Below are 10,820 nucleotides of genomic sequence, written 5' to 3' on the forward strand. Positions count from 1 at the left end.
TTTTATTTGAATAAATGTGCAAAAATGTCAATAAAACTGTCTTTGCTTTGTCATTTTGGGGTATTGTGTGCAGATAGATGAGGAAAAAACGATTTAATCCATTTAAGAATAAGGCTGTAAAGTAACAAAAATGTGGAATAAGTGAAAGGGTATGCCTAATCAGTTGTACACCTGGATGCATTCAACTGAAATGTGTCTTCCGCATTTTACCCAACCCCTCTAAATCAGAGAGGTGCAGAGGGCTGCCTTAATTGAAATCTATGTCATCAGCACCCGAGGAACAATGGGTTAGCTGCCTTGCTCAGGGGCAGAACAACACATTATACCTTGTCAGCTCGGAGATTCGATCCAGCAACCTTTCAGCTCCTGGCCCAACGCTTCTACCCGCCAGGGTCTGAATACTTTCCAAATACACTGTATACAATATATATATATATATATATTTTGTGTTTAATGTGTTTTTTATATTGTATTATACATGGTGCATTTGGAAAAGACACCTAGGTCGCAATATGTCTTCCCTGTCAAAAGTTATGTGAAATAAAAAATAAATATAAACAAAAAGCTCTCATGGTAGAAGGCTCTGATAGGCTCTGATAGGCTTTGATAGGCTCTGATAGGCTTTGATGGTAGAAGGCTCTGATAGGCTCTGATAGGCTTTGATAGGCTCTGATAGGCTCTGATAGGCTTTGATGGTAGAAGGCTCTGATAGGCTCTGATGGATGAAGGCTGATAGAACAAGGCTCTGATCGGCTCTGCTGGATTAAGGAAAAGCCACGCTTTGAGATCAAGGAAGCAAGCTGAAGGAATTCACCTCCTGAGATATTGACAGGCACCCTTCACGGTGTGAGACATGGATGGATGGATACTAGACACAAGGGGACGTAGAATACTCCCAACTCATCGATTTCTCCCCTTCTTTTAAACAGAGGTGGAATAAAAGCCTGTGAGAAGTCCAGGTGTGGAGAGGTGTATCTGTGGATCAAAATACTTTAAACGTCCTGTCTGCAAGATTGAACACAGGTATTTCCTCTTTCCCGTGGTTACATGTGGCCACGTGCTATACCTCTCCCCAAGTGTCCTTCCATGTCAATACCTGTCCTGTCATTGTCTGATAACTCTGATAGTCTACAGGGGACAGGGTCTCTCTCTCTCTCTCTCTCTCTCTCTCTCTCTCTCTCTCTCTCTCTCTCTCTCTCTCTCTCTCTCTCTCTCTCTCTCTCTCTCTCTCTCTCTCTCTCTCTCTCTCTCTCTCTCTCTCTCTCTCTCTCTCTCTCTCTCTCTGCATGCTGGGAGTGTTTGGTGCATGCTGGGAATTGTATGAGTGAGTGTGAGAGTTGTCTGGAGTTAGATCGCCTGTGTTTTCTTTCTTGTTTCCTTTTCTTGGTGGTTTGCCTTTTTCTATGCATGATTAAGGTTATCATTATTTTTGTTTTTGTGGTAGAATGGTATATTGTATTTCTTGTCGGAATTGCCCTGGTTTTGGCGGGGATGGCGACCCACTTGGGGACGCCGGCCCTGTCACTTCGCCACGGCTTTAGGTGAGTTACTGAAGCCACTGTCACTGTGGAGGAGTTTCTGGTCGCCGTAGGAGAGAAGGTAGGCTATGAAAATGTTGCTTATGCATCGAGCGATGAATAAAGTGGTGGTGGATTTTCTTAAATAAGAGCGTCTTGTTGATCGTATGGTTGAGAGTCTTGTTGATCGTATGGTTGAGAGACTTGTTGATCGTATGGTTGAGCATGGTGTACTTCTTAAAGAAGAGAGTCTTGTTGATCGTATGGTTGAGCATGGTGTACTTCCTCTTCAGCATCTGATCCCGTTAGCGGGATCAAAATCCAGCGAAAAATCATATCGCCAATTAGCATAAAAAAAATATCATAATTTTTTTTTTTTTTTATTATTTTTTTTTTTTTATAGATACACCTCTCCTGAATCGACCCACGTCGTCCGATTTCAAAAAGGTTTTACAGGAAAAGCAAATCATTAGATTATATTAGATGAGTCCATCGTAAAAAGCAGCTTCATAGCCATTTTCCGACCAATCACTTGCATCACATATAATCAATAAACAGCTAAATGCAGCACTAACCTTTTACAAACTTCATCAGATGGCACCCCTAGGACATCATGTTATACAATGCATGCATTCTTTTGTTCAATAAAGGTCATATTTATATATAAAAACAGCATTTTACATCTCTGTCTGACGTTGACTACCTAATTTCCCCTCAAAAGCGTCCCGGTAAACAATGCTACATTTCAATAAATTGCTATACTATAACGATTTTTTAAATGTATATTGTCAATCTAACATTTATAGATGAATATCTCTTGAGAACACCCGTCATACCAGATTTTAAATTAACTTTACTGGGTAATCACACTTTGCGATAAAAGGAGATGCGATACTCAGAAAATGAGCTAATATACAGAGCTCGGCGCCATCTTGGACGCAACAGCATGAACCATCTCATCTTCTATAATATTGTCAATAATCGCCTACCTTTAGTTGTCTTCATCAGAAAGCATCCCAGGTCCACAACAGATGTATTTTCGGTCAAAAAGTCCATACTTCACGTTCCATTAGCCTGATGTTGGTAGCGCGTCCTATGGCTCTCTCCAAGCGCAGGGCTGAAGTTCATAATAAAAGCAATCCTCGCGCATGTAGGTTCGTTCAAACATGTCAAACGTTGTATAAAATAAATCTTCAGGGCCTCTAACACCAAGAGAGCCAATAAGATTCGAGGGGGATGATGTCATGGCCTTTAAAACCGTTTCCAAAGGTGGGGGCAGACATGGCCGCCGGCGTCATAATGGTGATGGCCCATCCCCTGTGACCAATTTCAAACTCGTGTCATTCACTGAGTTTTGACTCTATAAGGCTCAAACCACTGTGAAAGGACTGGCGACATCTAGTGGAAGCAATAGGAAGTGCTCACTGAACCATGGTTAACGGTGTGATTAATAAGGAAAGATGAGAAGTCAAGTCCACAATTCAGAATTCCACTTCTTGTTTCAATCGGTCTCGGGGTTTTGACTGCCATTTGAGTTCTGTTATACTCACAGACACCATTCAAACAGTTTTAGAAACTTTAGAGTGTTTTCTATCCATATATAATAAGTATATGCATGCCCTATCTTCTGAGTTTGATTAGTAGGCCGTTGAAAATGGGAACGATTTTTTTTCAAAATGCGCTGTGGCGCCCCCTATCCTAGGGTATCAAAGAAGAGAGTCTTGTTGATCGTATGGTTGAGAGTCTTGTTGATCGTATGGTTGAGAGTCTTGTTGATCGTATGGTTGAGCATGGTGTACTTCTTAAAGAAGAGAGTCTTGTTGATCGTATGGTTGAGAGTCTTGTTGATCGTATGGTTGAGCATGGTGTACTTCTTAAAGAAGAGAGTCTTGTTGATCGTATGGTTGAGCATGGTGTACTTCTTAAAGAAGAGAGTCTTGTTGATCGTATGGTTGAGCATGGTGTACTTCTTAAAGAAGAGAGTCTTGTTGATCGTATGGTTGAGCATGGTGTACTTCTTAAAGAAGAGAGTCTTGTTGATCGTATGGTTGAGCATGGTGTACTTCTTAAAGAAGAGAGTCCTGTTGATCGTATGGTTGAGCATGGTGTACTTCTTAAAGAAGAGAGTCCTGTTGATCGTATGGTTGAGCATGGTGTACTTCTTAAAGAAGAGCGTCTTGTTGATCGTATGGTTGAGCATGGTGTACTTCTTAAAGAAGAGAGTCTTGTTGATCGTATGGTTGAGCATGGTGTACTTCTTAAAGAAGAGCGTCTTGTTGATTGTATGGTTGAGCATGGCATACTTCTTAAAGGTGTGTTTATTCAAGTTACACCGCTTATTTCTCCATCAACAAGGCTAACGATTTTGAATGTACTGCCCGTTTATTCCCAATGAGCTATTGGAGCGCGAGTTATTGGGGTTTGAGAAGTTTGCAAGTTCAATTAAGATTGGCCCGTTTGGTTGCAAACACCCGGCTTTGAAACAGGTTATGTTGTTTCGGCGACAGGTGTTTATGTTTTTGGACTCACCGGAGCAGACTTGAGGTATCATTTAAAGTCAAGTTTTACAACAGACTGTATGTGGTTTATGCTAGTACGGGTAGTCAACAGTGTTTTGAGTGCGGGGATGTTGGCCATAAGCGACATGCTTGCCCGAAAAGGGAGAAGTCGGAGGGAGGGGTGCAGGTGGTCATCGTAACACCTGGGACCACTGATGTAGGGAGAGGTGGGCCGACAGTGGTAGAGCAGTCACTAGAACCTGTTGCTGAGAAACAAGTTGTCCGTGTTGAGGGTACGGAGTTGCAGCTTGTACCAAAGGGGAACATAGCTACTGTTATGTAGCAGAAAAATATTATTGTTGTAGGAGGTAAGGACGGATTTGGGGAGGACTGGTGAGGAGATGCCCAGTACGAGTGATGGGGTACAGGAGGGGGTTTAGGTTGAGCTAGTCTCCTAGGTAGTGGAGGAGATGCCTGGCACGAGTTATGGGGTACAAGTGGGGAGTGTTGAGAGGGATGTGGCCTCAGTTAAGGTGGATCAGGAGAAGGATATGGACGTCTCTTGATATGATAGAAGTTGGCGATGACTCAATTTACAATTTAAAGGAGGTGGATCAGACTTTTGGGAAATCTGTCAAATTGACAGGTTTCTTTGATGTTGATACGTTTGTGAGGTCAGCTGTGGTGTTACAGAAGACGGTGGGGTTAGACCAGTTGAGTGTGAAGAAGATTTTCCGCTTGAGGAAATTTGTTACTGCTGTTACGGCAGCAAAAGGTAGTGGGAAACGTGATAAGGTTAAGAGAAAATTAAAACAATGATAATGATAATCCCTGTTTGGGTGTTTTTTCTCTCTGTTTTGTTTCTCTGTTGTTTCTTCCATTTTTCCTTTCTTATTTCTATATAGCAATCAACTGCAAGGAACCTTAATCAACATAGACAAACTGAGTGTGATATATAATCGTATAGTACATAGCGAACTCACTTGGATTATAGTGGCTTTGAGGCGAGCCTTGCATTTCGTTTTCAAAGTGGGCGACAGTAGCAAAACTGCCACCTTTTACTGAGATGTGCTCGGCATGAAGATTTTGCTTCACAAAGAGTTTGAAGAAGGATGTAAGGGCCCTTAAGATGGAAAATGGAGCAAGACAATGGTCGGCTTTGGGGATGATGACTTGTAGCTGAACTGATGTACGTACATACCCCAACCAGAAGCCATGGATTACAGGCAACATTCGCACTGAGCGAAAGGGTAGAGCTGCTGCTTTCAAGGAGCAGGACTCTAACCCGGAAGCTGAAAAAATCCCGCTATGCCCTCCGAAGAACCATCAAACAGGTTAAGATCAAATTGAACTACACCTAGGCAAGTCAGTTAAGAACAAATTCTTATTTTCAATGACAGCCTAGAAACAGTGGGTTAACTGCCTTGTTCAGGGGCAGAACAACAGAATTTTAACTTGTCAGCTCAGGGATTTGATCTTGCAACCTTTCAGTTATTAGTTCAACGCTCTAACCACTAGGCTACCAATAGCCCAGCTATTGTTATTTACTGCTGCTCTTTAATGATTTGTTTTTCTTATCTCTTCCTTTTTTTTAGGTATTTTCTTAAAACTGCATTGTTGGTTAAAACCTCTCTAGGGTAGGTGGGACGAAATCGTCCCACCTACTCAACAGCCAGTGTAATCCCGTGGCGCGTTATTCAAATACCTTAGAAATGCTATTACTTCAATTTCTCAAACATATGACTATTTTACACCATTTTAAAGACAAGACTCTCATTAATCTAACCACACTGTCCGATTTAAAAAAGGCTTTACAACGAAAGCAAAACATTAGATTATGTCAGCAGAGTACCCAGCCAGAAATAATCAGACACCCATTTTTCAAGCTAGCATATAATGTCACATAAACCCAAACCACAGCTAAATGCAGCACTAACCTTTGATGATCTTCATCAGATGACACACCTAGGACATTATGTTATACAATACATGCATGTTTTGTTCAATCAAGTTCATATTTATATCAAAAACCAGCTTTTTACATTAGCATGTGACGTTCAGAACTAGCATACCCACCGCAAGCTTCCGGTGAATTTACTAAATTACTCACGATAAACGTTCACAAAAAACATAACAATTATTTTAAGAATTATAGATACAGAACTCCTTTATGCAATCGCTATGTCCGATTTTAAAATAGCTTTTCGGTGAAAGCACATTTTGCAATATTCTAAGTAGATAGCCCAGCCATCACGGGCTAGCTATTTAGACACCCACCAAGTTTAGCCCTCACCAAAGTCAGATTTACTATGAGAAAAGTTTGATTACCTTTGCTGTTCTTCGTCAGAATGCACTCCCAGGACTTCTACTTCAATAACAAATGTTGGTTTGGTTCAAAATAATCCATAGTTATGTTCAAATATCCTCTGTTTTGTTCGTGCGTTCAAGACACTATCCGAAGGGTAAAGAAGGGTACTTCGAAGCATGTCAACTGCTGTTTAAAATCAATTTTTATGCAATTTTTCTCGTAAAAAAGCGATAATATTCCGACCGGGAAACCCTGTTTACGTTCAAAGACATGGTGTCGCCTCGTGCACGCGCCTCAGTCTCATTGTACTCTGATCGACCACTTACCAAATGCGCTAATGTTTTTCAGCCAGGGGCTCCAAAGACATCATTCTGCTTTTTGCCGCCTTCTGAGAGCCTATGGGAGCCGTAGGAAGTGTCACATTACAGCAGAGATCCTCAGTTTTCAATAAAGAGAGTGAAGAAGCCCAAGAAATTGTCAGACAGGCCACTTCCTGTAAGGAATCTTCTCAGGTTTTTGCCTGCCATATGAGTTCTGTTATACTCACAGACACCATTCAAACAGGTTTAGAAACTTTAGGGTGTTTTCTATCCAAAGCCAATAATTATATGCATATTCTAGTTTCTGGGCAGTAGTAATAACCAGATTAAATCGGGTACGTTTTTTATCCGGCCGTGTAAATACTGCCCCCTATCCCTAACAGGTTAAGGGCTTGATAGTGAGCATTTCACTGTAAGGTCTACACTTGTTGTATTCGGAGCATGTGACAAATAACATTTGACTTGATTTTGATCTACCATTATGGAGTGGGAGAATAACGGCTAGGCTATGACTTCCTCGGTTTGACAGTGATGGCGTGGCTGGCCATCACTGAGGTTGGACAGGGCCTCTATCTGGCTGAGGAACCAGGAGGTTATCACTTCTACCTGGTGGACAAAGAACAGCCTCCCAATAATCCTGTACAGAAGGTGTGTCTGGCAGGGTCTAACTTGCAGAAATCAATTCACTGCTGCTCCTCCCTTCTGGGGATGAAGGTGAAAGAGAGAAACGGGGGGGAGACTGTGCTGATGGGATTCACAGACACTCAGTGTAAACTAACATTTAACATTTAAGTCATTTAGCAGACGCTCTTATCCAGAGCGACTTACAAATTGGTGCATTCACCTTATAATATCCAGTGGAACAACCACTTTACAATAGTGCATCTAAATCTTTTAAGGGGGGGGGGTTAGAAGGATTACTTTATCCTATCCCAGGTATTCCTTGAAGAGGTGGGGTTTCAGGTGTCTCCGGAAGGTGGTGATTGACTCCGCTGTCCTGGCGTCGTGAGGGAGCTTGTTCCACCATTGGGGTGCCAGAGCAGCGAACAGTTTTGACTGGGCTGAGCGGGAACTGTGCTTCCTCAGAGGTAGGGAGGCGAGCAGGCCAGAGGTGGATGAACGGAGTGCCCTTGTTTGGGTGTAGGGCCTGATCAGAGCCTGAAGGTACGGAGGTGCCGTTCCCCTCACAGCTCCGTAGGCAAGCACCATGGTCTTGTAGCGGATGCGAGCTTCGACTGGAAGCCAGTGGAGAGAGCGGAGGAGCGGGGTGACGTGAGAGAACTTGGGAAGGTTGAACACCAGACGGGCTGCGGCGTTCTGGATGAGTTGTAGGGGTTTAATGGCACAGGCAGGGAGCCCAGCCAACAGCGAGTTGCAATAATCCAGACGGGAGATGACAAGTGCCTGGATTAGGACCTGCGCCGCTTCCTGTGTGAGGCAGGGTCGTACTCTGCGAATGTTGTAGAGCATGAACCTACAGGATCGGGTCACCGCCTTGATGTTGGTGGAGAACGACAGGGTGTTGTCCAGGGTCACGCCAAGGCTCTTAGCACTCTGGGAGGAGGACACAAGGGAGTTGTCAACCGTGATGGCGAGATCATGGAACGGGCAGTCCTTTCCCGGGAGGAAGAGCAGCTCCGTCTTGCCGAGGTTCAGCTTGAGGTGGTGATCCGTCATCCACACTGATATGTCTGCCAGACATGCAGAGATGCGATTCGCCACCTGGTTGTCAGAAGGGGGAAAGGAGAAGATTAATTGTGTGTCATCTGCATAGCAATGATATGAGAGACCATGGGAGGATATGACAGAGCCAAGTGACTTGGTGTATAGCGAGAATAGGAGTGGGCCAAGAACAGAGCCCTGGGGGACACCAGTGGTGAGAGCACGTGGTGCGGAGACAGATTCTCGCCACGCCACCTGGTAGGAGCGACCTGTCAGGTAGGACGCAATCCAAGCGTGGGCGGTGCCGGAGATGCCCAGCTCGGAGAGGGTGGAGAGGAGGATCTGATGGTTCACGGTATCAAAGGCAGCAGATAGGTCTAGAAGGATGAGAGCAGAGGAGAGAGAGTTAGCTTTAGCAGTGCGGAGAGCCTCCGTGACACAGAGAAGAGCAGTCTCAGTTGAATGCCCAGTCTTGAAACCTGACTGATTAGGATCAAGAAGGTCATTCTGAGAGAGATAGCAAGAGAGCTGGCCAAGGACGGCACGTTCAAGAGTTTTGGAGAGAAAGGAAAGAAGGGATACTGGTCTGTAGTTGTTGACATCGGAGGGATCGACTGTAGGTTTTTTTCAGAAGGGGTGCAACTCTCGCTCTCTTGAAGACGGAAGGGACGTAGCCAGCGGTCAAGGATGAGTTGATGAGCGAGGTGAGGTAGGGGAGAAGGTCTCCGGAAATGGTCTGGAGAAGAGAGGAGGGGATAGGGTCCAGTGGGCAGGTTGTTGGGCGGCCGGCCGTCACAAGACGCGAGATTTCATCTGGAGAGAGAGGGGAGAAAGAGGTCAAAGCACAGGGTAGGGCAGTGTGAGCAGGACCAGCAGTGTCGTTTGACTTAGCAAACGAGGATCGGATGTCGTCAACCTTCTTTTCAAAATGGTTGACGAAGTCATCTGCAGAGAGGGAGGAGGGGGGGGAGGGGGAGGAATATTCAGGAGGGAGGAGAAGGTAGCAAAGAGCTTCCTAGGGTTAGAGGCAGATGCTTGGAGTTTAGAGTGGTAGAAAGTGGCTTTAGCAGCAGAGACAGAAGAGGAAAATGTAGAGAGGAGGTAGTGAAAGGATGCCAGGTCCGCAGGGAGGCGAGTTTTCCTCCATTTCCGCTCGGCTGCCCGGAGCCCTCTTCTGTGAGCTCGCAGTGAGTCGTCGAGCCACGGAGCAGGAGGGGAGGACCGAGCCGGCCTGGAGGATAGGGGACAGAGGAAATCAAAGGATGCAGAGAGGGAGGAGAGGAGGGTTGAGGAGGCAGAATCAGGAGATAGGTTGGAGAAGGTTTGAGCAGAGGGAAGAGATGATAGGATGGAAGAGGAGAGAGTAGCGGGAGAGAGAGAGCGAAGGTTGGGATGGCGCAATACCATCCGAGTAGGGGCAGAGTGAGAAGTGTTGGATGAGAGCGAGAGGGAAAAGGATACAAGGTAGTGGTCGGAGACTTGGAGGGGAGTTGCAATGAGATTAGTGGAAGAACAGCAACTAGAGCTTCACCACATTGTTGGGACAGTCCCGTGTGGCTCAGTTGGTAGAGCAACGCATGGTGTTTGCAACGCCAGGGTTGTGGGTTTGATTCCCACGGGGGACCAGTACGGCGAAAAACATGTATGTCATGTATGCATTCACTACTGTAAGTCGCTCTGGATAAGAGCGTCTGCTAAATGACTAAAAATTTAAAATATGTAGCTCATGGGACAGCCTTTGGGATGATAGCATTCTCCTGTCCATGTGAGCAGATCCAGAAGCCTTGATGACAAAAGGAAACCATGCCTGGACACCCCTGGGAAGGCTTGGTTAGCCTGGACCCCCCTGGGAAGGCTTGGTTAGCCTGGACCCCCCTGGGAAGGCCTGGACACCCCTGGGAAGGCTTGGTTAGCCTAGACACCCCTGGGAAGGCTTGGTTAGCCTGGACACCCCTGGGAAGGCTTGGTTAGCCTGGACACCCCTGGGAAGGCTTGGTTAGCCTGGACACCCCTGGGAAGGCCTGGACGCCCCTGGGAAGGCTTGGTTAGCCTGGACACCACTGGGAAGGCTTGGTTAGCCTGGACACCCCTGGGAAGGCTTGGTTAGCCTGTACACCCCTGGGAAGGCTTGGTTAGCCTGGACACCCCTGGGAAGGCTACAGTAGAAGTGAGTCATTTGGGTTGATTCAGATGCCCATGAGATCTGCTTTGTTGTTTGAGTGATCATAGTGTTGTGGGCTCCCAGACCCAAACTCTCCCATCTCCTCCCACCATTTTAGCTTGGAAAAATGTCAACAGAGGAATCAACTGAAAGGGAGACTCTCTCTCTGTCTGGTTCAACATTACATTGGTGATGCAGTAAATGATTGCTGAACAACAGAAGCCCAAAGCCAGATTACCTTCTGTCTCCTAAATGAATGAACAGTAGAGAATGTAATTTTCTGCTTGTCTGCATATGGATTTGACTTATGCCTGAGTCTCTCTCCCCATCTCTCTCACACGTTCTTTTACTTTA

The 10,820-nt window shown here is 45.3% G+C and overlaps 1 pseudogene; it reads left to right on the plus strand.

The window, feature by feature from the left end:
- The first annotated feature begins 1,491 nt into the window (after positions 1–1,491).
- Positions 1,492–10,524, plus strand: LOC106589916 (glyoxalase domain-containing protein 4-like; annotated as a pseudogene).
- Positions 10,525–10,820: the final 296 nt, after the last annotated feature.

The sequence above is a fragment of the Salmo salar genome, chromosome ssa28, assembly GCF_905237065.1.
Source record: "Salmo salar chromosome ssa28, Ssal_v3.1, whole genome shotgun sequence".
Lineage (NCBI taxonomy): Eukaryota > Metazoa > Chordata > Actinopteri > Salmoniformes > Salmonidae > Salmo > Salmo salar.